At 42.3% G+C, this 26,836-nt stretch overlaps 1 long non-coding RNA gene across 1 annotated transcript; it reads left to right on the forward strand.

Moving 5' to 3' along the window:
• The first annotated feature begins 15,249 nt into the window (after positions 1–15,249).
• LOC308408290 lies at positions 15,250–25,297 on the forward strand. Its single transcript, XR_013973778.1, has 4 exons — positions 15,250–15,912; positions 18,227–18,322; positions 18,416–18,675; positions 23,588–25,297. It is a non-coding gene; the product is annotated as an uncharacterized lncRNA (long non-coding RNA).
• The last annotated feature ends 1,539 nt before the right edge of the window (positions 25,298–26,836 follow it).

The raw sequence follows: 26,836 nt of genomic DNA on the forward strand, positions 1-26,836 counted from the left end.
TTATCTGTCATAATAGCATTTAAATCACTTGCTTAAAGTTAGTTGCTGAGTCACACTATTAATATGCAGACATTAATTCTGGGATTTTATTAACATAATGTTTATCTTCTGCTGTCTAGTGGTGGCTTATTTTCTTTGTTTTTTATTTTTATGAGCATTTGACATTTACTATCACTTTGGTATTTAAAGCACTTTGCAGACTTTTCATAGGTGGTGACATGCAGGTGGCGGCCAAAGAGCAAATCTACTCACGCACAAAAAGTACAGAGTATTGTGTTTAAAAAAGCCACTTCACAGTAAGACACTGTTAGACACTAATAAGAACTGATATTATTTCTGCTTTGCATCAAACCAAGCAGGACACAGCTGCTGACAAATCATAACAACTCTCTGATTCAGCAGCTAAGGATTTACGACCCTATCTCCCCAAACTGGTGGAAAAAAACATGTTTGATTAGAGCTTAGGCTGTGGCGAGTATAACTACAAACACTCTTTACAAAATATCTACTAAGTGCTGTTTGTTTGTTACTGTTTCATTGTTTTCAACTTCGTTAGTTTGAGAAAATAAGAAGTTTTTGTAGTTTTTGGATTTTACACAATCGAAAGACTTAAAAAAAGACTTACTTGTACCACTGAGTCACACGAGCCTGTGACGTACTGCTGAAGATCCAAAGACAGATTGCATACCTGTGTCCAGTTTTCAGTCACCTTGTTTGTGCTGTACGTGCTATAGGAGCTGCCCTATAATAGCGTTAGCTAGGTGTAGCATATGTGTTAAATGCTTATGAATTTCACCAAAACAACCTTTTTTAATTAAATATTTCATTTTGCATTTTTGCATTTATGTGTTCTGAGTCTGTGTGTGTTCGTGTGGTTGTGACGCAGGTGTGTGCATGTGCTCCCTGGTCAGTAAGTCACTGTTACGTTGCTCTTAGCTAATGACAGTTTCTAAAGGCCACAAGCTGTAATTTACATATGACTGAACTGCCACGTTTTTGGCCTGTTTGATATCGGACTCGTTCGGTGTAAGTCTTCTACAGGGCTGAGTACACTAATCAAAGTTTTTAATGAGTTTTAGCCCGAGGATCCAGGTGTTATACTATCATGCTAACTTAGCCTGGCCTTTAAGGCCTTTAAGGTGTGGCAGATAAATACAACAAAGTAAAATAATACGACTAAGACACAAACTGTGGTATTTTGTACATATAATAATAAACATGAATTCACTGTGTAATTGTGTAAATTTATTAGCAGCAACCTCCTGAAATGCACCAACAACATTGAGAGTAACATCCTCCTCTCTGCCCCTTAATGCTCTCTGGTCGCTATGGTAACATGTAAATATTTCTTTCACAATAAGACACACAACTACAACACAGGGAAAGACCCAGGGAAACCGAGTTAACAATAAAACCCCCGAAAACCATAAATTTCACACCCGAGCCTCAACTCTCACGGCCCGGTACCAAACGACTCACGGACTGGTCCGTGGGCCAGGGGTTGGGGACTGCTGTATTAGCAAGCACACAACACACACAGATCACAGCTCTGTACTTCTGTATGTTGCAGTTATGGAGATATTTCATGAATTGCTTTTGTGGTACAGTCCTGTATTACCTGTTAAATGGCATTTATTAAGATAATTGGATTTGAGTTTAAGGTTTAAGGTATGACGTTTTAAAGCATCATCTAAATGTTGTTATTGAGTTGTATTCTTTGTCTGATTGTTTAACTGTTTTTGTATTATTTTGTGTATTATTCTTATAAGTTGTTTTTGATTATTTTCCAGTGATACATTACTTTATATTATTTATTTTTTTGAGGGCTTAAGTTGATATTTTAAAAACAATTGATTGTATTTGATGTATTATATTATTGTGGAGTTAACACAGCTGCAAGGCACAGCTCCTTTCAGCATGGCAGGAGCAGAGGTGTCCTAGCAGGTGCGACACGCACGGATCACACTTCTGTATTTCTTCATGTTGCAGCTCGCAGATGTTGCTGCGACTTAGTAAACAGCCCAGAGATCCAGTGTTGTCTCCTGCCTTTTATTTATACACCAGAACACACCGCATCGACAGGCGTAGCACACAGACGGGTTACAAAGGTACAGGTGTGGTGATGTTTCAGCTCGTGCTTCAGCTTTGGAGAGTTAAACGAGATTATTTTGTTCATCTGTTACGTAGCTGTGTCAGTGAAATTCATCCACACAGTTTATGGATACAGTGTCGCTGCCAGGCTTGCTAGCATGAGCGGATATTTACTACCGTGTGGTCACTCTTCAAAGAAACCCTCAACAAGCAGCAGCCAAAATATTAATACTGACACTCAAAACATCATAAATGAATGAGAGTGATGTCACAGCGACTGTCTCGATCTTAATATGCAGTCCAATGATGATCAAGCCTTTGATTAATAAATGCGGCGCACCTCAGAGGTCGGCCCTGCCAAGGCTTGGTCAGTAACATGATGCAGATTATTTCCCACTCATGACAAAAGCCACAAATTACAGGAAATCACATCATTTTCACTGAGCTTCTATGATTGCTGGGTTAAATTTAGCTGTTTTTTCTGAGCAGGCGTAAAAATATCACTAATTTGAAGTATTAGTGAAAATTCAATTCAATTCAATTCAATTCAATTCAATTCAATTCAATTTTATTTATATAGCGCCAAATCACAACAAAAGTCGCCTCAAGGCGCTTCATAGATACAGAGAAAAACCCAACAATCATATGACCCCCTATGAGCAAGCACTTTGGCGACAGTGGGAAGGAAAAACTCCCTTTTAACAGGAAGAAACCTCTGGCAGAACCAGGCTCAGGGAGGGGCGGCCATCTGCTGCGACCGGTTGGGGTGAGAGAAGGAAGACAGGATAAAAGACATGCTGTGGAAGAGAGACAGAGGTTAATAACAGATATGATTCAATGCAGAGAGGTCTATTAACACATAGTGAGTGAGAAAGGTGACTGGAAAGGAAAAACTCAATGCATCATGGGAATCCCCCGGCAGCCTAAGTCTATTGCAGCATAACTAAGGGAGGATTCAGGATCACCTGGTCCAGACCTAACTATATGCTTTAGCAAAAAGGAAAGTTTTAAGCCTAATCTTGAAAGTAGAGATAGTGTCTGTCTCCTGAATCCAAACTGGAAGCTGGTTCCACAGAAGAGGGGCCTGAAAACTGAAGGCTCTCCCTCCCATTCTACTTTTAAATACTCTAGGAACAACAAGTAGGCCTGCAGAGCGAGAGCGAAGTGCTCTAATAGGGTGATATGGTACTACAAGGTCATTAAGATAAGATGGGGCCTGATTATTTAAGACCTTGTATGTGAGGAGCAGGATTTTGAATTCAATTCTGGATTTAACAGGAAGCCAATGAAGGGAAGCCAAAACAGGAGAAATATGCTCTCTCTTTCTAGTCCCTGTCAGGACTCTTGCTGCAGCATTTTGGATTAGTTGAAGGCTTTTCAGCGAGTTTTTTGGACATCCTGATAATAATGAGTTACAGTCGTCCAGCCTGGAAGTAATAAATGCATGAACTAGTTTTTCAGCGTCACTCTGAGACAGGATATTTCTAATTTTAGAGATGTTGCGCAAATGGAAGAAAGCAGTCTTACATATTTGTTTAATATGTGCGTTGAAGGACATGTCCTGGTCAAAAATGACTCCAAGGTTCCTCACAGTGTTACTGGAGGCCAAGGTAATGCCATCCAGAGTAAGAATCTGGTTAGATACCATATTTCTAAGATTTTCAGGGCCGAGTACAATAACCTCAGTTTTATCTGAATTAAGAAGCAGAAAGTTAGCGGCCATCCAGGTCTTTATGTCTTTAAGACATTCCTGCAGTCTAACTAATTGGTGTGTGCTATCTGGCTTCATGGACAGATAGAGCTGGGTGTCATCGGCATAGCAGTGAAAATGTATGCTATGTCTTCTAATGATGCTGCCTAAGGGAAGCATGTATAATGTAAACAGAATTGGTCCTAGCACTGAACCCTGTGGAACTCCATAATTAACCTCAGTGTGTGAAGAGGACTCTCCATTTACATGCACAAATTGGAGTCTATTAGATAGATATGATACAAACCACTGCAGTGCAGTACCTGTAATACCTACAGCATGTTCTAATCGCTCTAATAGGATATTATGGTCAACAGTATCGAATGCTGCACTAAGGTCTAGCAGGACAAGCACAGAGATGAGTCCACTGTCAGAGGCCATAAGAAGATCATTTGTAACCTTCACTAAAGCTGTTTCTGTGCTGTGATGAGCTCTGAAACCTGACTGAAACTCTTCAAATAAACCATTCCTCTGCAGATGATCTGTTAGCTGTTTGACAACTACTCTTTCAAGGATTTTTGATATGAAAGGAAGGTTGGAGATTGGCCTATAATTAGCTAAGACTGCTGGGTCTAGAGATGGCTTTTTGAGTAAAGGTTTAACTACAGCCAGCTTGAAGGCCTGTGGTACATAGCCGATTATTAGAGATAGGTTGATCATATTTAAGATCGAAGAATTAATTAATGGCAGGACTTCTTTGAGCAGTTTTGTAGGAATGGGGTCTAAAAGACACGTTGAAGGTTTGGAGGAAGTAATTATTGAAGTTAACTCAGAAAGATCAATTGGAGAAAAAGAGTCTAACTTAACATCAATGGTACTAAGAGTAGCTGTAGATAATATTACATCTGTGGGATGATTACTGGTAATTTTTTCTCTAATGATAAAAATTTTATTTGTGAAGAAGTTCATGAAGTCATTACTAGTTAACGTTAAAGGGATGGTTGGCTCAAAAGAGCTCTGACTTTTTGTCAGCCTGGCTACAGTGCTGAAGAGAAACCTGGGGTTGTTCTTATTTTCTTCAATCAGTGATGAATAGTAAGATGTTCTGGCTTTGCGGAGGGCTTTCTTATAAAGCAGCAAACTTTTTCTCCAGGCTAAATGATGATCCTCTAAATTTGTGACACGCCATTTCCTCTCCAGATTACGAGTCATCTGCTTTAGGGTACGTGTTTGAGAATTATACCACGGAGTCAAATACTTCTGATTAGAGACCTTAGTTTTCACAGGAGCTACAGTATCCAGAGTCGTACGTAGTGAGGAGGTGAAATTATTAACAAGATAATCGACCTCTGTTGGGGTAGCGTTCAGATAGCTGCTCTGCTCTGTGTTGGTACAGGGCATTGAAGATGATAACAGTGGGTGGATTATATTCTTAAACTTAGTTACAGCGCTTTCAGAAAGACATCTACTTTGATAAAGTCTACTCTCCACCGCTGTGTAATCAATTATTGTAAATGTAAATGTTATCAGGAAATGATCAGACAGGAGAGGGTTTTCAGGAAACACTGTTAAATGTTCAGTCTCTATGCCATATGTTAAAACAAGATCTAGAGTGTGATTAAAGTGGTGGGTGGGTTCTTTTACATTTTGAGAGAAGCCAATTGAGTCTAATAACAGATTAAATGCCATGTTGAGGCTGTCATTTTTAGCATCTACATGGATGTTAAAATCACCCACAATAATTATTTTATCTGAGCTCAGAACTAAATTAGATATAAAGTCTGAGAAATCAGACAGAAACTCTGTGTAAGGCCCAGGTGGACGATAGATGATAACAAGTAAGACTGGTTTCTGAGTTTCACAGCTGGGGTGGAGAATGTTAAGCATCAGGCTTTCAAATGAATTAAAAGTCTGTCTTGGTCTTTCATTAATTAACAGGCTGGTGTGAAATATTGCTGCCACACCGCCCCCTCGGCCTGTGCTTCAAGGTTTCTGGTAGTTAGAATGACTCGGGGGTGTTGATTCATTTAAACTAACATAATCATCCTGCTGCAACCAGGTTTCTGTAAGGCAGAGTAAATCAATTTGTTGATCAATTATTAAGTCATGTACTAACAGAGACTTGGAGGAGAGAGACCTAATATTTAATAATCCACATTTCACTGTTTTACTCTTTGGTTCAGATGTGGATACTTTATTGTTCTTTCTTTGTAATTGTTTATGTTTAAGTTGTTTGTTGCTGGTTTTTAGTTTGTTTTTTGTCTGTTTGGGAGCTGACACAGTCTCTATGGAGATGGGTTTTTGGGGGGGTAGCAGGAGGAGAGAAGCTGCAGAGAGGCGTGTAAGACTGCAACTCTGCTTCCTGGTCCCAACTCTGGATAGTCATATTTTGGGGGGTTTAATAAATTTGTCCATATTTCTAGAAATGAGAGCTGCTCCATCCAAAGTGGGATGGATGCCATCTCTCCTAACAAGACCAGGTTTCCTCCAGAAGGTTTGCCAATTATCTATGAAGCCCACATCGTTTCTGGGACACCACTCAGACAGCCAGCAATTTAAGGAGAACATGCGGCTAAACATGTCACTCCTGGTCTGATTGGGGAGGGGACCAGAGAAAACTACAGAGTCCGACATTGTTTTAGCAAAGTTGCACACCGATTCAATATTGATTTTAGTGACCTCCGATTGGCGTAACCGGGTGTCATTACTGCCGACGTGAATTATGATTTTACTGAATTTACGTTTACCCTTAGCCAGCAGTTTTAAATTTCCTTCAATGTCGCCTGCTCTGGCCCCTGGAAGACAATTGACTATGGTTGCCGGTGTCTCTAGCTTCACATGTCTGAGAACAGAATCACCAATTACCAGAGTTTGACCCCCGGCGGGTGTGTCGCCGAGTGGGGAAAAACGGTTAGACACATGAACGGGTGGGTGGTGTACCTGGGGCTTCTGTTTAGGACTATGCTTCCTCCTCACCGTGACCCAGCCGCCCTCTTTCCCCAGCTGCTTGGGGTCTGCCGGGGAACAGCTAGCGGGGCCTATGCTATCTTCGGCTGCACCAGCTACAGGGGCCTGGCTAGCTATGGGTGAATGAACGGTGCGAAGCCGAGTCTCCAATTCAGTAATCCTGGCCTCCAGAGCTGCAAATATGCTACATTTGTTACAGATATCATTACTGCTAAAGGAGGCCGAGGAGTAACTAAACATCTGACACAATGAGCAAGAAAGTGCAGGAGGGACAGGTGAAGTAGCCATGGTGCTAACGAGTCGGCTACGAGCTAAGCTAAGCTAGCGAAACAGTACAGAGACTGTGAGTGAATACTTTGGCTATAAATTAGGTAGTGAGTACACAGAAAGTGTGCTTCGGATGAAGCACGTGAAAATTATACTATGAAAGAAGAATGTATTTAAAAGTTGTTAATTAAATTGCTAAGCAAATAAGCTACTCAGAAACACCACTGTGTTTGAGCAGGAACAGGAAGTGATACTCTACCGCAGAGCGAGCGAACACCAAGTGACAGCGCCACCAAGAGTGCAAATGATGACTCACAACTGGAGACGTGTTTGTGATGCAAGAGAGTTTCACGACACTACGCCTACAACATGATTTATAGATCGAGTACACAGCTGAGTGTGAGCAGAAGTAGAAATCTTACTTACTAAATGTTTATATTAGTGAAGCTCCCAGAAGTGATGGAACTGCTGTGGAAGGCTTGAAGCTGTTCCCAATCCGAGTCTGTCCTTTTGGATTTTCTGAGGATACAGAAAAAAATCTGTCAAATTCTCAGATTACAGACCAAAGCACTACAGATCTGTTTAGCAGTGAGCAAATGCAACTCATGCATTTATGCTGAGTTGCATTTGCGATAGTTTTAAACACAACATAGAATACGCAAAAATACACAAGTGTAGCATCGCTTAGCAAGAGGATAACTCCCCGTGTGTGTCTCTGTGCGTACAAACGTCCTTCCGCTTCTTTCACTAACATGCCATCTGCGTTTCATCTGCTGAGCTGTGAGAGTGCAGGAGGGGTGTGTGTGTCCAGCATATCTGCAATGTACCACTTCTACAAGAGGGGTAATCTCATCAATGAGCACGCACACACACGCACACGCACACACACACACACACACACACACACACACACACACACACACACACACAGTGATGTATTAGGCTGCTCTCCCACTATCAGTGGGGGGATCATTAGACCAGACCTGCGACTGTGAATACACAACATCACCGTGCACAGGCCTGATTAACCTGTGTGTTTTTGAGGGGCCGTTGCCTGAGAGCCAAATTCTGATTGCTCTGACTGCTTGTTACTCCACATCAAAGGGTAATAATGTCTTTTCCTTTCTCAAAGCTTTTGTGTTCTTAGTTTCTGTGCTGCCCTCTCCTTCCCCTCTTCTCTTGCTCATCTCTCACATCTTTATTGCTTCCTCAATTTCTGCCTTCCCACTTCTGAACTTTCATCCAATTTGTTCTGTCTCATCTCTCTTCTTTTTCTCCCATATTTGCTGTGTATTTCCTCTCTTTTCCAATTTTTCTCCCTGGCTAATCTCTTTGCCCTCTGATTCCGCCTCGCATGCTGTGTCTCTTTCAACAGCCTCTTCCTTCCCATTTCATTTCCTCTGCAGTGCTCGATTCAGTTTAAATGATGCTAGTGAAGAGCAGAGAGTGACTCTCCACCTGTACAGCATGTCATCACATTGTCCCATCTCTCTCTGAGTATCCACTGGGATTTTTCTTCCAGTATCTCTCTGAAAAGTAGCGATACAAAGATTGTATGTTAAGGAAGCTGCTGAGCCTGTGAAACCACTTATTTATTAAATGATTGAAGGATTGTGAGCAATGGGATGGCACAGAGTATATGCATGACATGCTTTATGGAGTCTGCAGGCCTCCACAAATGTGCACACACTGCTGCATAGAAATCACGTGATCAGGTTACCGACGCTCCTGCAACATCAGGATACGATCCACACTCTAATTACTTATAAATGGGTAATGTGACCATTAACAAAGAAAAGCGCTAACGAGGAACAAATGATCTACACCCTCAAATTAAGATAATGTCACTGACCTCATGTGGTAGTAAATTAATAACCAATCAGCTATAAATTCGGAAGGGAGCACAAAAGACACAATTTAGAGCTAATGTGATCTGTAAGAGCTTATTAATGAGAATCACCAAACATGAATGTAAGTCAGGTTTAACAAAACAGGACCTGAGGAGGATGTCGGTCGCTTCCAGTGGGCAACTGTGCATACAGCTGGCCGTCATTCTTCAACAATACAGTTGTTTAACAGCTGGAATTAAAGTTGAAAATCTTCAGCTCAGCCCTGACTGTAAAAGATTGGCGTATGCTTAAAGAACAAAATCACAACTCTATTTGAATCACACGTTTTCGCTCTTATTGAAGCACTCAGCCATGCAGTCTGCCTTTATGTGACAGAGTCAGTCACTCAGAGGTGCACAACAGGGTACAAACGATTTAGCAACTCAATCACAAAGTGGGAGACCAAATGAAATGAGGTTGCTGAGGTGTGTGGTGCATAAAAGTGCCCAATGCTCTGCTGAGTCAATAACTGCGGAGTGTTAACATCAGCACAACAACTGTGTGCTGGGAGCTTCATCGCATACATGGACAGGCTGCTCCTGTGCATGTAATGTATCAGGGAATGTGTAGGTGGCCCAGTTTTCCCACATAGTATAGTGTCCCACAGAGATGATAAGACCAAGTGATGAGTCCAGATGATGATTAGATGATAAGACCACATGGGAATGAAATTGTTCAGCAAAAAAAACCTATCTAATAATACTAATCTACTCTGAACTAAACATCAAACGTCATGCCAAGGACTGAGAAAACAATAAACAAAAGGAACAAAATAAAGAGAAATATTTTAAAAAGATGTGCAGAAACTGCAGCATCTGGTGTTACAAACATACAAAGCCACAGAGGAGACAGGCCAGCTCTGCTGAGCTGTGGGTTAAATGTGTGTGAGAGTTCCTGGCTTAACATCGTCCCCAGTAAATTATTTTACCATCTGCAAGACTGGCTGAAGTTATGGATGAGCCTTTCATTCCTACTGGTGATTCTGTTGCTGTCCACAGAGAATTAGACTAAATAAGTCACAGCCGACAAATCAGGACACATGTGGATTTGTTTGACTGTCAGTAAACAAATACAGAGTCTGTTTGTAGCTACAGTGGGGCAAAAAAGTATTTAGTCAGCCACCGATTGTGCAAGTTCCCCCACTTAAAATGATGACAGAGGTCAGTAATTTGCACCAGAGGTACACTTCAACTGTGAGAGACAGAATGTGAAAAAATAATCCATGAATCCACATGGTAGGATTTATAAAGAATTTATTCGTAATCAGGGTGGAAAATAAGTATTTGGTCAATAACAAAAATACAACTCAATACTTTGTAACATAACCTTTGTTGGCAATAACAGAGGTCAAACGTTTACTATAGGTCTTTACCAGGTTTTGTGACCAGGAGATATTTTATTTTGTATTCTTATGATCACAGTTATAATTAGAAGTATCAATCATTAATCATTTATCATTGTGGAATCTGAGGACAGTATAATCTTTGTTTTATATCTATGGTAATCTGAGTAAAGATTAATGTATGCAGGTTATCATCATTGTAATCAAGTTTCAAATGGTATCCACAGCATTGTATTCACCGTCCATAACTGGAGGGTCCAGCAGGACCTTGTTCTAATTCATTTGCAGGCCTACATCAGAACATGCACATAGAGAGTTATGTAAACACGCACGTTCACCCTTATTTACACAGGGAGGTCATGTCAGGACATTCTCTAGTTGGACACACAGGCTCACCGAACTGCACAACATGACATGTCACACACTTGGTTTTCTCTAAAGTATCATCTGATGTTTGTATAAGGAGAACTTTGGACTATGGGGAGACTGTTATCATTTCCAGTAAGGTCTGACTGTGTTACGTCATCATGGGTTATATAAGGACGGGGAGCTGTCCACTCTTTGGAGATCTGTGGCTGTACGCTTGTCTTCCCATGCTTCTGTCTTAGAAGTGTGCAATAAAATCACTATGTTTGTCACCTACACGGACTCGGCTGTTTTTCCTTCTTACCCAAACTGAACCAGACGTAACAACTTGGTGCCGAAACTCCGGTTGGGGAGGAGGGGAGCTTGCAGCTATCGTGTGGGTGACAAACAGGGGCGGAGGCCAGCAGCCTGTCTGAGTGACGCCAGGCGACATAAGAAAAGGTGAGTGCCACCTGTTGATTTTTATCCAAAGGCGCTATATTGGAAGTTAAAACTAAATTTAATTAAATAATATTCACTCAGTCTGGGCTTCTGGCGTTGGTCCATAGTGATCTTGTGTAATTAGTTTTAAAATAGGGCAAAGTAGTCTGACTAAATTCATTGCTGTTTATTTTGGGGGTGAATTTTGAGTTAAGAAGTTATGTGTTTAAGTTAATACGGTTTGAGGTGTGTGGAAACAAATAAATACGGTTTAAGAGGTTTAAATGTGGGTTGACTGGGAATGCCAGCCAGTCAATCGGTAGTGTAGGGATAATTTGGTTTTGATTGGGTAGCAAAAACGCGGTTTTGGGTCTCAGGTAATTAAACTGGAGGGCAGGGTACCCACAGTGAGGCTTTTAAAATAAGTAAATTTGATTAGGACTGGGGCGCGGCCCCTATGAATGCAGTTGTTCAGCGTTTTGGCAGACGCCACATGCAACGGACGCGTTGTTATGTTTAAGCTCGGTTGGCCTACCGGGGGAATGTTGGGACGCCCTTAATGGCCAGGCATTCTAGGAGTGAGTGTCTTATACTGCATTAATTGGCAGGTAGAGTCGCGGACCGGCTGCCTCCTATTTAAACGTCAGGAGCTTGTGAACTTTAAGTAAAGCCAAAAGCGTGATCTGGGATATTTCACGCCGCTGGTGGAGATCCGGGTGTCCGGGCGGGGAAGCAGTTTTAAAGTACTAGAACTTAGTAATGAGGCCGTTTTCAAGGCGGCGTACTTGAGACGGGTAATTGATCAGCAAGAGCGAGGCTCTGGGCTGAAAGATGCTTTTAAATTAGTCAAAAATTTAGCAACACCAGCAGAGAAATAGAGAAGTGAGATAAAGTTGTTCTGGCATATGGTGTTTTCTTAGGAATTCGAGCGCTATCGGGAGGGCGTTCCCGAGGTGTGTATTGACCAGCAAGGCTAGGCCTGGGCTATAGGTGCTTTTAAATTAGTCAAAAAGTTAGGTGTAACCTCTTCTAGCATATGACGTCTATGCGGGCCCGTGTGTATATTGTATATAAATTACCCGTGTGTGTGTGTGCATTTAAAAGTGTAAATTGTATAAACTGTCTTGTGTTGTTGAATTTCTTCTGTGTGGATCCAGAGTGTGAAAAAACGATTTGATTTGAGAACTTTGTGTGATTGCTGGGAGATTTTTTAGTTGGGTCGTATTTCTTCTCTACCTGGAAAAGGCAGAGATCTGTGCTTCATTTGATGTTGTGTAAATAAAGCTTTTAAAAGTTGGTTGAGTCTCTCGTATAAGGAGGGAAAACGGTGCATGGTAGATTGTCTGGATTATTTTTCTATGTGAAAACTTTGTAGTTGTTAGGGAAGTGAATGTGAGAGTGAATTTTCGCTGGCTTTGCGTGCTTAAAACTGTTGCAGTGGACGTTTGTGAAGTTTTGTTGTGAAAGGACGATTAGAGTGTGTGTGTGTGTAGGTGTGTCTGTGAGAGAAAGACAAGGTGGGGGCCGAGTGCTGTGTGTGTGTGACTTTCTGCATGACAGAAGAGGAAGGAGAAGTAGGTCAGTTGATTTTCTGTGAAATAATAATAGTCAAGAAAAAGGGAAAACAATAAAGTGTGGAAGTGTGAGTGAGATATTGTCTCTGACTGGGGAAGCAGTGAGAGTAGAGGTCACCTTATTCCCCTGCTGGACACAAGAGAGAACATGATTTGGAGTGTTGTGGAGGAAAATGATTAGTAATAACATCAAGCAGTTTTTGTGTTTGCAGTCAAGAACATATGAAATTTTTACTTGTGGGGTTTAAAGTTAGTAAAGAGTTAAATCTACCCTCCTCAAGACTAGGAGTGAGTGATAAATACGGGAAATGAAGCAGGATTTATAAGGTCTTCAACTGATCCTTGGTTCAGTTCAATAATTTAGGCAGTTATGTTTACACAAATACTAAAGGTATGTTTAGTGTCTTCATACAGGTGTTTTTTCTTAACCTGGAAACCTGAGTACGGCAGCAGAAGACAGGCCAAGCTTTGGCTAAAATTCACGGCTGGACACCAGAGTTGTCCCCACCCCTCCCGGAAAAAAAAAAAAAAAAAAAAAAAAAAAAGAGAGAATGTAGTTTTAGGCAGGTTTTTCTCGCTGAACTGCTCTGGGTGCTGTGTCCCTGAATCTCACCAGTGTTAACCTCTGGCGGAAGACATGGAAAAAAGGAAAAGATGTTCCTGGTAAATGACCGAAACAAATAAAACCACACACAACCAGAGAAAGGTATGAGAAGTGTGAGGTACAGACACATGTGCATGTGAGAGAAATGCCTCATTTGAGAAAAAGTTAGATTAACCCATACACTGCATTTCGTTGCCCTGTACCTGTGCATGTGCAATGACAATAAAGTGGAATTCTATTCTATTCTATATACAGACGCACCCATACATGCAATGAAGAAACAGCTTACATACATGTGCACGTACATGCAAGGTTAAAGTAGCGACACTTAACATACACCTGTTTTTAAATGATATAGTTTATACATTACTGACAAATAAACTCTCTGGGTTGCAGGACGACAACTTAACGTGAAAAGACAAAGACACTGGTCTGATGATTAAGTGAGGATACGACAAATTTAGTGGTTAAATTGGGACATGTTTTTGTTGATTGTTTAAGACAAATGACTACTGAATGGTAGAAAATTCCTTTTTAGGTTTCTAAACAGGATTTTAAGAATTTTAACACGTATCTGTGTTGTCCTGTCAACTTGGGGGGTCATGAGTTGATTATGTGGTGAGAAAAAACAAAAAAGGGGGGAGACGAGATTTCGTTGTTTCTCCCCTCTCGGGATAACACAGCCAACACAACATCATTTTCCTGTTCGCCTGTTTTGTTTGTTTTTGTTTTTTCTGAAAGCCGAAGCTGACCTGGACTCCTACCCTCCCCTCTACCATCGTTGCCCTCTCCGCGACCATCTTTGACCCTTTGACCCCTGAAGGCCACAGCAGCTGGACTCATAACAACAACTTGAGGATGTCAACAGTGCTGCAAAAGAAAAAAGCGATCTCATGCAGCAGAGACGGAGAGCACTAAACCTAAAGCCCGTTTCACTACACGGGGGAAATTCCCAGGCTGCATCAGCTGACAGAGCTGTGACGAGACGCGCATTAAGCCCGGAGGAAAAGGGAGGGTGAGCAAAAGAATGCTGACCTCTGAGAAGAGCCGAACAGCAGAGCTGCAGAAGGCCGTGGAGCAAAGTAAGGACAACATAAACAGACTCCAATCTGACGTGGAAGGAAAAGACTCTGAGGTTTTTGCCCTCAGTAAGAGCTCAAGGCATCAGAGCAGAAATTGAGCATGGCTCCGGAGGAGCTGGCTGCTAATTGAACTCATCAGTCAGACTTGGAGTTTCACGTACAGGACTTGTAATCAGGCGGAAGCTTGCTGGAGCAGGAGGTCGTCAGACTTGACGCAAAGTTCCAACAGCAGGAGTAAACCCTGAAAGAGCTACAGAAGCAAAAGGGTCAAGTTACAAGGAGAAGATGCAGGCAGCTGCAACAACGGATGAAAACAGACCCAAAGAGGAGGGGAGGACCCCAGGGCATGCTTCAGGCCGCTGGTTTACCTAAACTACAGAACAGGAAGGTGATGAACACAAACATACACCAACACACGAACACACACTTCTGCAGGCGCCGACTTAGAATGAAGAGAAACACACACATGAACACTTATGCACTCGTTGAGGGAGTGAAAACTGATACATACCCATGCACCAAAATCAAAATGTTGATTTAATTCACTAAGAAGTGACACACAATGCTCCAGCTGCTGCAATGAAGAAGGCTTTACTGACAAAGGCTCAATGCTGCACACAACAAAGTCAAATATAGAATTTGCTATAAGAATAAGCCCAGAGGGCATTTGTGTGGTCTGGGGAGCAGAGTCCAGAGCGGTTTGGTTATGAAAACGATGCCCGTGCGAGATATCTGGGGCTTAAGGCCTCGACTCAATTGTTTACTGTACACTAAAAAGAAAAGAAAACAGCCTGAGCAGTGGTGCAGAATGAAAACGATGAATTAACAGTGTGAGTCTTATTTCAGAGCGCCACATCATTGTGATGGAGATTGAATAGAAGGAGGAACACACGGACAAAGAAGAAGAGAAAGGGGGGGCAGCCCTTGAACACGATTGCCTGAGGTATTAAAGTTCTGTACTAAATTCTGGTTTCCAGTGTGAGAAAAGTCACGCAGTGCCAGTAGTAGAGCTAGGTTGAGTGATGATTCTAAATTCCTGTAAGTAAATCATCGTACACCGTTCAAGTTTCATGATAACGGGGATCTAGACTTTGTTGAACCCTAGGCAATTTGAACAGGTAAAATTTGAGTGACCAAGTAGCAGTTGAATAAAAGTCATTGAATAAGTGTTGAAATAAACAGGCAGAATTAAGAGAATTAAAATATTTCAAGAGTTCAAATTACTTAATATGGAAACGGTTCTATTTTGTTTCACGAACGCAAAACATATAGGTTTATGAATATGAAAAGGTTGAGGTGGTGTTGATTTGACTCTGTGTAGGTTTAGGTTGGTATTTTTATTGATGGGAGGAATATTCAGTGACAAGTCCTAAGACCCGGGCGTCTGCATTTTGTTTTTGTTATTTTTCATTTTATTTTGTTTTATATTTTGAACAGTGCACTGATTTTTGTTTCTGAATCTTTTCTTTAAGCAGATCTGCACATCGGAAATTACAAGCATTACACGTCGGCGAGAAAATTGTTGGAAGTGAGTTTCTCCGCATTGAAATGGGTTCTGGAGGAAACACTTGTGGGGACAATTAGAAACGAGAGTCCCTGTCTAAAAAAGGATTCAGCGAGGTAATCCGATCTCAAGTTCTTCTTTTTCTTTTTGAAATGAGCTCATTTTGCTGAGGGCGGAAATCTAAATGCGGCGATGGTTTCCGCTATCAGCAAAGAAAGAAAAATGGATGAATGAATGAATGGATGAAAGACTGGAAATAAAACAAACGGACTGACTGGTAAAAGCTGACAAGACTTGACTACGACTTAAGGTTAACCTCCACCGAGATAGAACAAGAGGGTGGATGAATTTATGTGTGATTCTTTTTACAGGAAATCTTTTTATAGCACCTCTGGAATGTGGATGGGCTGCTAATGTTTGCTTTGCTGTGTTAAGAATGTGTGAGGAGGGTGCAGTAGAAAACAGACAAGTGACATGAAAACAAGTAATAATAACAAATAACTAATTTGGGGACAGTTTGACAGAGCTCACTAACTGGCCAATTAGGGAGCTCTTGGTAGGGATACACAAGTGGAGTAACATTGCCCAAAGGGTGAATAAAACAAATTGTGGCAATAATAGTGATTTAATGATCAGAGAAATCCTGAACATGATACTTGTCTGTTGTGCTGAATCTTTTATTACTCTTATGATTTGCAGGTGGTTGTAAATAAGCTGTTTGCTTTAACAGGTTTGCTTTTTAGCTGAATTGCAAAATACAATTAGAACAATTAATTGAGACTAATCGCAACTAACCTGAAACTGAGGAGGGTCTATATAAGGAAGAATTAAAACAGGTATAAAATGCATCTGATCTTTAATTGCAGGTGTGACCATGAAGATTTTTGGTACAGATTGCAGGTTGTTGCAACAGTTTGCACACACAGTAGCTGGTATTTTGGCCCATTCCTCCATGCAGATCTTCTCAAGAGCAGTGATGTTTTGGGGCTGTCGCCGAGCAACACGGACTTTCAACTCCCGCCACAGATTTTCTATGGGGTTGAGGTCTGGAGACTGGCTAGGCCACTCCAGGACTTTCAAATGCTTCTTACGGAGCCACTCCTTTGTTGCCCGGGCGGTGTGTTTTGGATCATTGTCATGTTGGAAGACCCAGCCTCGTTTCATCTTCAAAGTTCTCACTGATGGAAGGAGGTTTTGGCTCAAAATCTCACGATACATGGCCCCATTCATTCTGTCCTTAACACGGATCAGTCGTCCTGTCCCCTTGGCAGAAAAACAGCCCCATAGCATGATGTTTCCACCCCCATGCTTCACAGTAGGTATGGTGTTCTTGGGATGCAACTCAGTATTCTTCTTCCTCCAAACACCACGAGTTGAGTTTATACCAAAAAGTTCTACTTTGGTTTCATCTGACCACATGACATTCTCCCAATCCTCTGCTGTACCATCCATGTGCTCTCTGGCAAACTTCAGACGGGCCTGGACATGCACTGGCTTCAGCAGCAGAACACGTCTGGCACTGCGGGATTTGATTCCCTGCCGTTGTAGTGTGTTACTGATGGTGACCTTTGTTACTTTGGTCCCAGCTCTCTGCAGGTCATTCACCAGGTCCCCCCGTGTGGTTCTGGGATCTTTGCTCACCGTTCTCATGATAATTTTGACCCCACGGGATGAGATCTTGCGTGGAGCCCCAGATCGAGGGAGATTATCAGTGGTCTTGTATGTCTTCCATTTTCTGATGATTGCTCCCACAGTTGATTTTTTCACACCAAGCTGCTTGCCTATTGTAGATTCACTCTTCCCAGTCTGGTGCAGGTCTACAATACTTTTCCTGGTGTCCTTCGAAAGCTCTTTGGTCTTGGCCATGGCGGAGTTTGGAGTCTGACTGTTTGAGGCTGTGGACAGGTGTCTTTTATACAGATGATGAGTTCAAACAGGTGCCATTCATACAGGTAACGAGTGGGGGACAGAAAAGCTTCTTACAGAAGACGTTACAGGTCTGTGAGAGCCAGAGATTTTCCTTGTTTGAGGTGACCAAATACTTATTTTCCACCCTGATTTACGTATAAATTCTTTACAAATCCTACCATGTGAATTCATGGATTGTTTTTTCACATTCTGTCTCTCACAGTTGAAGTGTACCTCTGGTGCAAATTACTGACCTCTGTCATCATTTTAAGTGGGGGAACTTGCACAATTGGTGGCTGACTAAATACTTTTTTGCCCCACTGTACATATCTGTGGACAGCAGTTGAAGTGTACTCTGTTAGCCAAACTCAATGTTAGTAGTCTTGGGTCTTGAACCAAGAGTTTTTGAGATTTTACACGTTTACATCCTTCGGATGTTGAGTTTTTAGTTCTTACTCCCATGATCTGTTTGTATGTGAGGTTGTTTTCACCATTCTCTTCTACCTGTGCCTTATTTTTCAGCTTCACCTGGATCATCCTGTGGGTGTATACATAAGCACTGAGTCCCCATATGGTTCCTCCTGCCTGCTGTGTTTGGAGGGGATTTTGTGCTTCATGGTACAAACTTTGTGTTGGACCTTAAACTGTGGCCTAGGTAAATGTCTCATAGTTTCTTAATTCAGTTTGAAGTTTCCTGTGTTTTGCATTTAGATCCTAATCCTGCACTGGCAGTTAATCGGAGCCAAACAATGGACCCCGCAGACTTGAAAGCATGGTGGCACGTGGCTCTGACACACCCCAGAACAGGAGTCTTTGAGGAGCACAACAATGAGTTTGTGATTTGGCACCCAAATTCTCAGTCCAATCAAGCATCTGTGGAATGTCCTGGACAAACACGTCAGGACACGTCAATTATAAAGCATTCAATGACACTGACCAGAATGGACAGGGTTAGACAGGAGCAGTCTTGGGTAAGTTACTTTAAAATAGTAACTTAGTTACATTACTAGTTACTTCTCTCAAAAGTAACTCAGTTACTTCAAGTTACTCGTTACTTTCAAAGTAACTAGTTACTAGGGAAAGTAACTTTGATTTTACTCAGAATTCTCTTGTTAATGTGTTTCTTCCATAACTTTGCCAGTCTTCTAGCTTGCTTACTTGCCACAAGTGCACTGTGCCACCTACCAATAGAAAGGAAAAGATAATGTGCACATTTCCACGAGAGAAATACCACGCCTGGACCGTCATTGACTGCTGCCATGATTCTAGCCTACGTCACAGCATCATGTGCGCCTTTTACATCCAACACAAAAACTGCAGTCGTGGTGCTTTCGATTGTATTCAGAACTTCTGCCTTCTGAATAGGAAGATGTAGGCAACACCAGACTGCATATGAGCTGCATACAGGGCTGGACTGGGACAGGAAAAACAGTTCACACAAAGTTCAGGGGGCCGGCCCGGAGGCTGACGGCCCAAGAGCCCAGAAAACAGTCCAGGGGGACGGGCAGGCGGCAGGCACCGGCGGCGATGGAGCAGACCAGGAGGCCGGCCGGGCGGGAGGCACCGGCGGCGACGTAGTTCAGGGGGCCGTCCATGACGGCGGTGTAGTTCAGGGGGCCGTCCATGATGGCAACGACGTCCGGTCATCGGCCTGGAAAGCGGCCGAACAGGACGTGCAGGACAAGCAGGCCGGACAGGATGAGCAGGACCAGACGGCATGGGGACCTCAGGCGCAGACGAAGCTGAACACTCGGAGGCTGGACCAGGCGGAGCTGCAGAGGCTGAGGCTGGACCAGGCGGAGCTGCAGAGGCTGGACCAGACGAGGCGGAAGCAGATGCTGCGGGCGGCTTGGATGTTGAGGTTGCAGGCGGTGGAGCTGGTGGTGGCTGAATGGCCTCGCCAGAACCGTCAGCAGACACTGGGATGTGCTGGCTGGGTCCTCCCGGACCCCCAGCTGACGAGGCAAGAGGCTGAACGGGCCCCTCGGACCCTCCAGCGGAGACAGGAGGCCGAACGGGCCCCTCGGACCCTCCAGCGGAGACAGGAGGCTGAAGCGGTTCCTCGGACCCTCCAGCAGGAAGAGACGGCTGAAGCGGTTCTCCAGAACCCCCAGCGGGAACAGACGGCTGAAGCGGTGCAGGTGTTACAGCAGTGATACATGTTGCACACGTCTGCTGTTGCTCACAGTGGTCCAAGGGGCCTCTCAGGGAGTTTGTGTGTTTGCTCAGACACATGAAATATTAGAGGGAACATTGTTTGTAATTATGTGAAAGTGCATTTGTTTGTCTCACTAGTCTTGGTACAAACACTTCTCCCAGTGACATTTTGTGTCTTGGTCAAGTGCATCAGCACCTTTCTGTCAATGCATGCACGTAGTTTGAAACACGAGTAGGTGCATCCCAATATGTGGTGGTGGTGTTGAAAACCAGTCCTCAGGGACATGTTATAGAACACAAACTGGGTACATCTACTTATTTTTGAGAAAAACTTTATCAGTAAAACAAAATATCCCTGGATTTCCTAAAAGCTTCTGTGCTGTTTGTATGCCATTAAATATTTTAGTTAACAGAGGTGTGTTGGAGCACACGTTATAATTGTGATAATTTTTCACCAACATACTTATTTAAAATATAAAAATGGAAAATCTGCAATTATAACAGACAAAGCAAAAATCAAGCATGAGTGAATTCTACTCTTTATGTTACTGCAATGTCTCCTGCTGTTACATCCAATCTCTCAGAGAAAATTACAGGGTGCCTGATTTCTTTCCCAGATGGTGCACACATATTTGAGCCCACTTATGGCACTTGTGTGGGCCAAATGTGGCCTGAATGCTACACCACACCTGACATGTGACCTATGTAATGTGGAACTCATCAGCCAAGAACATGAAAAATGGTCAATTCTGACCACATTTAAGCCACAAACTCAGTCATAGTTATTAAGATACTAATAAGAAAGGTTAATATAACTGCAGGACATATTCCCTGTTTCACTCAACAGACCTAATGTGACTAAGCAGAGCACATCTGCTCTCTAACTCTGTTACGACAAGCTAAATGCTGCATTACCCAATGCAAATGCTAACCACAATCAAAACTATGTTTCCGTTGTTAACTGGTTAAGGACGTTAGGCATGATTTGACCAATGACAGATTAGCATAACAACAACAAGAAGTACTGTAAAAGTACACAGGAAGTAAGACTCCTCTGTAAGCAGGTCACCAAGTCACATGGTTTCCTACCTAGGGATGGGTATCGGTATCCGGTGCCATTATTACGGAAGAGGATTAGGGCCACTGGAAAAAAAATCTGAGAAAAAAGTCAGAATTCTGAGAGGTTTTTGGAAAAAGTTTGATAATTTTTCCATTGTTTAAGCACTGCTTCCAGCCAAGAGTGATACCATACAGTATATCCCCTATAGCTGCAGAAAAGGCTAACATTGTTATCTTTTTACCAAAAAAAAACAGCTGAAAATGAGAAGTTTTCGGACAAAGTGTGTGTTCTCCATTCTTTAAGCACTGGTTCGAGCACCGGCACCGTTTCAAAAGTATCGGTTTGGTTCTGGTATCGGATAAAACCTAAACAATACCCATCGCTATTCCTACCTGCAAATTCCACAGTGCCCTTTCCCAGTTATCCCACTAATAGGTTTTCTTAAGGACTTTAATCTGATTATTTTTAAATAATCCACATTGAGAGGTTGGGATGGTTTATTTAATCTAATTATCATTTTATATTTTGATCTCTTGAAAAGGGGCAGCACGGTGGCACGGTGGTTAGCAAGAAGGTCCTGAGTTCAATTCTAACATCAGGCCGGGGTCTTTCTGTGTGGAGTTTGCATGTTCTCCCCGTGTCTGCGTGGGTTCCCTCCGGGTACTCTGGCTTCCTCCCACCGTCCAAAGACATGCAGTTTGTGGGGATAGGTTAATTGGATAACCCAAATTGTCACTAGGTGTGAATGTGCAAATGAATGTGAGTGCGAATGGTTGTTTGTCCCTGTGTGTTAGCCTTGCGACAGACTGGCGACCTGTCCAGGGTGTACCCCGCCTCTCGCCCTATGACAGCTGGGATAGGCTCCAGCGCCCCCCGCGACCCTGAAAAGGATAAGCGGAAGTGAATGGATGGATGGATCTCTTGAAAACAGAGCAGGTGTAAACTCATCTGCTTATGTACAACTGCTAGTCACAGTGAATGCAGTGTTTGTGCTTGTGAGACACAACAGCAAGGTTAATGACTGAGCAACTGAGAGCTGGCTTCAGTGCAGCTAGAAGGCGTTAGAGCTGCTAATAGATATAAGAAGGCTGCTTGTGTAGTGGATTCCCTGTTGCTCCTTCTTGCTTTAACCTAGCCAGGCTAATGGAGAGAAGGAGACGCCAAAGAGTTACTTGTGCATTAAAAAACCCCCCCAAAAAACAACTTCCTTTGTATATTTTTAGTCATCCGTGTGTGTGTGGCATTAGTTCCAGTTCAGGTGGTACTACTGCATTATGATTTTTTTTCATATCTTATCGCTTTTATATCTGTTTCTTACTTTGTGAAAGAACTTCCAATTATGAACGTTTAATCGTAGCAAAACCTGTATTGTTTGAACAGGCCTTAAACTTAAACTTAAACGGGCGACCGTGGCTCAGGGGGTTGGGAAGCGTATCTGTAACCGGAAGGTCGCCGGTTCGATCCCTGGGCTCTCTGTCCTGGTCGTTGTGTCCTTGGGCAAGACACTTTACCCTACTTGCCTACTGGTGCTGGCCAGAGGGGCCGATGGCGCGAAATGGCAGCCTCGCTTCTGTCAGTCTGTCCCAGGGCAGCTGTGGCTACAACCGTAGCTTGCCTCCACCAGTGTATGAATGAATAGTGGCATTGTAAAGCGCTTTGGGTGCCTTGAAAAGCGCTATATAAATCCAATCCATTATTAAACTTGCCCTGTGTTAGCTACCTGTGTCTGTTTTATTGTATGTCATTATAGGAATAGCCTGTGTGACAGCAAACACATGCTTTTGTTACGTTTGATTATATCGTCAGAATGTAAATCATATTATATTACCACATAGCAGTTTTACCCTTTTGGACCCCAAAGAGTGCTGTCGGGCTCATGTACGCTAGCCAACAGCGGTTTTGTTTTGTTTGTTTGTTCTGGCTTGCTCCTGTTAGTGTAACACTAACATTATGCTAATGTTGTGTGCTTGTTTCATGGCAGATAAAGAGTAAGAAAGTTGGTTCAAACAGGCGATAAGTGCACTGTTCTCATATGTGTAACATGCAGGTATCTTATATTTGTTACTGTAACAGCTCCATGTTTGATTGCCACTGGAAACTCCAGCTAATCCTGTACAGCTAAACCTTTAATGTATTTACATCCTGTCAGAGGTCAGTCATCTGTATGCCTTACCTACACTGGTAGTTTCTACAAGTGCTTCCTTTAAAGATGAGAAAAGTTCCATTCAGGACCTGCACACTTTTCTTTGCTAGATGCTAAGTCACTGAATTTTACTGACAAACCACAATCTCTGATTTAATGCTGCTAGTCTTTTTCTGTGTGGATGTCCCTTCACAGTCTCAGCTTCAATCAACTAATGGATGCACATGTAAAGTAGTTTTTGTGTAAAAATAAATAATATGAAAATATAACGGAGTAGGGTGTGTACAGCCATCAGGACAAAGCTGTTAAAGGTGATTGATATGCACTAGAGTAGCCTGACATTTACCCAGTACCTTCACTACCACAGTTCCTGTTTGGCCTTTTACACCTGCAGTTATGTAAAGTGATACCAAGTAGAAAACATGCTTGGTCATGCCCAGCTTGATAACCTCACACTGTGCTAATGCCAGTACATCTCTGCTTAATCGGTATTATTGACAGTGATTATTTCATTCCCTTTCAGCGTTCGTGGACTGTAACACTGGGAGACGTGTGATGGGGCGCATCTGACTGCAATGGGGGAATGGTGGGAAGTCGGTTTTTTGTCAAGTAGTTTTAAACTTCTTTTATAAATGTTTTTGATAGTTTTAAGTGTTGATGGACAAGCAAGTGACCAGGACGTCAAACAATAGTCCATATGAGAGATGATCATTGAGTAAAAATACATTTTTGCAACATTCATATTTAAATTATTACATATATGATTAAAATTTTGATTATTAAATTTAAGTACCTGGGACACTTTATTTATGTTGGGTCTAGAATGACCCCAAGATATTTAAATTCTGGAGCTAATTCAAGCTCTACTCCATCCAGGAATATGTTTGACTGCTTCAAGTTTCAGGGGCGTTTTGAAAAATACATACAGACAGTTTCTGAGGTGTTCAACATTAGGTATGAGTCCTCCAGCCAGCTATGCATTAATGCTAAAGCAGCTGTAAGATCTTTTGCCACCTGCTGGACACTATTTGCTTGCGTATATATAACTGCATCATCCGCATGCCTTTGAGCAAATATATTTGGACAGACTTCAGGTAAGTTATTGATAAAAAGAGAGAACAATAAGGGCCCAAGAACGGATCCTTGAGGAACCCCTGTATCGCAGTCTAAATATGGAGATTTAACCCCGTCGAACACCACACACTGTTTCCTGTGTGAGAGATATGAGGCAAACCACTGAAGAGCCTGACTGGAGATATTAAACTGAGTCAATCTGGACAACAATATCTGATGGTTTACAGAGTCGAAAGCCTTCTTCAGATCTAAAAATACAGCTCCAACACAAGGACTCTTGTCCAGCAGGCTCTTCGAGTTCTCCACTAACAGACACAGGGCAGTATCTGTGGAGTGATGTGCCTGAAAGCCAAACTGCAATGGATGTAATGAGGGCTGGGCGTTTTCTAGGTGAGCAGTGAGGAGTTTAACCTCCCACTTCTCAGCTATTTTAGATACGACCAGGAGTATGCTTATGGGGCGATAATTAGCCATGTCAGTCTTCACACCTGCTTTGAAAATTAGGGTAACTGCAGCATTTTCCAATCTGTTGGAACAATGGAGTGTTCGAAAGACATATTCAAAATATGAGTTGTTTGAAACCTTGTTTTAAACCTGTAATTAGTTTAGCAACTTCAGTGTCTGAAATATGAGTGATGGTGAACAAATTTTGACCAACATCATTCACATTATCAGAGCATACGACTGGGTCAAAACTCTGACTGATCTCCTTAACAGATGAGATAAAGAAAGTGTTTAAATTACTGGCAATAGATAGAGGCTAACAATAGAGTTATTTACATAAAGTTCAATTGTATTTTTACTTTTGTTTGAATGACGGCCTACTAATTTATTTAAGTGTTGCCAGATAATTTTACCATTACCTTTGGCTCTTTCAATTATATTTATAAAAAAATTGCTTTGGCCTGTCTCAAACTTCTTGTTGCTTTGTTCCGCATTGAAGTAAATCTCTGTCTATCCAGAGTTAGACTTGTTTTCAGGAACCGTTTTAGTAATTGAGCTCTTATTTTCATTAAATTCTTGCACTCTTTGTTTAACCAGGGCAGATTAGATGTTGTCTTTATTTTTTGTCGACCTCTAATGGAGTATGTTGATATAACATCCTTGACAATGTCAGTGAAGTGACTGCTGCAGAATTGTGGATCATCACTACACAATAAAGGCTCCCAGTTAACTGATGCTAATTCTTCTGCTACATTTTGTCGCGGACTTCTTGGTATGAATTCATAAAAGGATCTCCTATTAGATGAACTATGAAAGTGATTCTTTACCCATGATTTTAAGTTTTCTAGAAAATAATATAAAATTGTGGTCTGAAATACCAGTGATAAAATTATAAGATCTATTTTAGTTTTAGAGTGTCTAGTTATTCTTGTGGGTTGTTCAATGTGTTGAGTAAAGTTTTTCTCCATTATGTCCTTGAGTGTTTTTCTGTCCTTTTCACAGTCCCATTTACATTAAAATCTCCCATTACAATTATTTAATTAAACTTATTATTTGTATGATATTTAAGTAATATCTGTAGTTGTTCATAAAAAATATTCTTTGCAGAAGGAGGGCAGCCAAGATTGAAACCCAGGCAGCTGAGGTGGAGGCCCAGGCAGCCGAGATGGCGACCTGGGCAGCCGAGGTGGAGGCCCGGGCAGCCGAGGTGGAGGCCCAGGCAGCTGAGGTGTAGGCCCAGGCAGCCGAGATGGAGGACCAGGCAGTCGAAATGGGGGCCCAGGCAGCTGAGGTGTAGGCCCAGGCAGCAGAGATGGCGGCCCAGGCAGCAGAGATGGAGGCCCAGGCAGCCGAGATGGAGTTCCAGGCAGCTGAGGTGTAGGCCCAGGCAGCCAAGGCAAAAACCCAGGCAACTGAGGTGGAGGCCCAGGCAGCTGAGGTGGGAACCCAAACAGCAGAAGCGGAGGCCCGGACAACAGGGGCGTAAACACTATTAGTTGCAGATGTAGCCTTACTAACTGGGACGGTGGTTGGAGCACAGTTAGTTGAGGTGGAAAGCAATGCAGCGATAGCTGTGCCCATAGGCTAACTAGTCTAATTAGTTAGCCAGTCCAAATCACTGATGTTTGAATTAGGTCCAGGATTTAGTTCTATATCACTAGCCAAAAGTAGCATCAGAAAAAGTTTCAGAATCTCCAGGGACAATTGTGGTGCATTTAATTGTTCATGTTTACCTGGGGGTGGTCTGGCATGACCAAAATCCAAGAATCTTGTGAACAAAAGATGTTGACTCCATTTGGCTGGGAAAGTGGTATAGTTATCCAGCTTTCTTGGACATGTCGAATTCCACAGAAAATAAAAATGTATAAAAACAAAAAGACAAGTTGATGTCAAGGTCCAGGGGTTTTTAGATGTTTTTTTAGGTAGTTTTTTTGGCAAAAGCACAGGACCTACCAAGCTGTGTGTCTGCACCCTAGCAGCCATCTTGATTTTGCTGCACCAGAGTTGCATTTGGTTTTCCATTGTTTGTTCTGAAAGAAAGAGTTTTGGTCATTTTGGAGGTTTAAAGAAATAGACTGATACTATATGGACAATTGGAACACCTGGGTATCATATCCACACAAATTCAATTTAAATTAATTGAATTCAATAAATCTTTATTCATGGAGCACCAAATCACAACAGCAGCTGCCTGAAGGTGCTTCATATGTGTAAGTACAGACCCTACAACACACACAGAGAGAGCAAAACGAAG

This window comes from Rhamphochromis sp. 'chilingali' (assembly GCF_963969265.1).
Source record: "Rhamphochromis sp. 'chilingali' genome assembly, chromosome: 13".
Classification (NCBI taxonomy): domain Eukaryota; kingdom Metazoa; phylum Chordata; class Actinopteri; order Cichliformes; family Cichlidae; genus Rhamphochromis; species Rhamphochromis sp. 'chilingali'.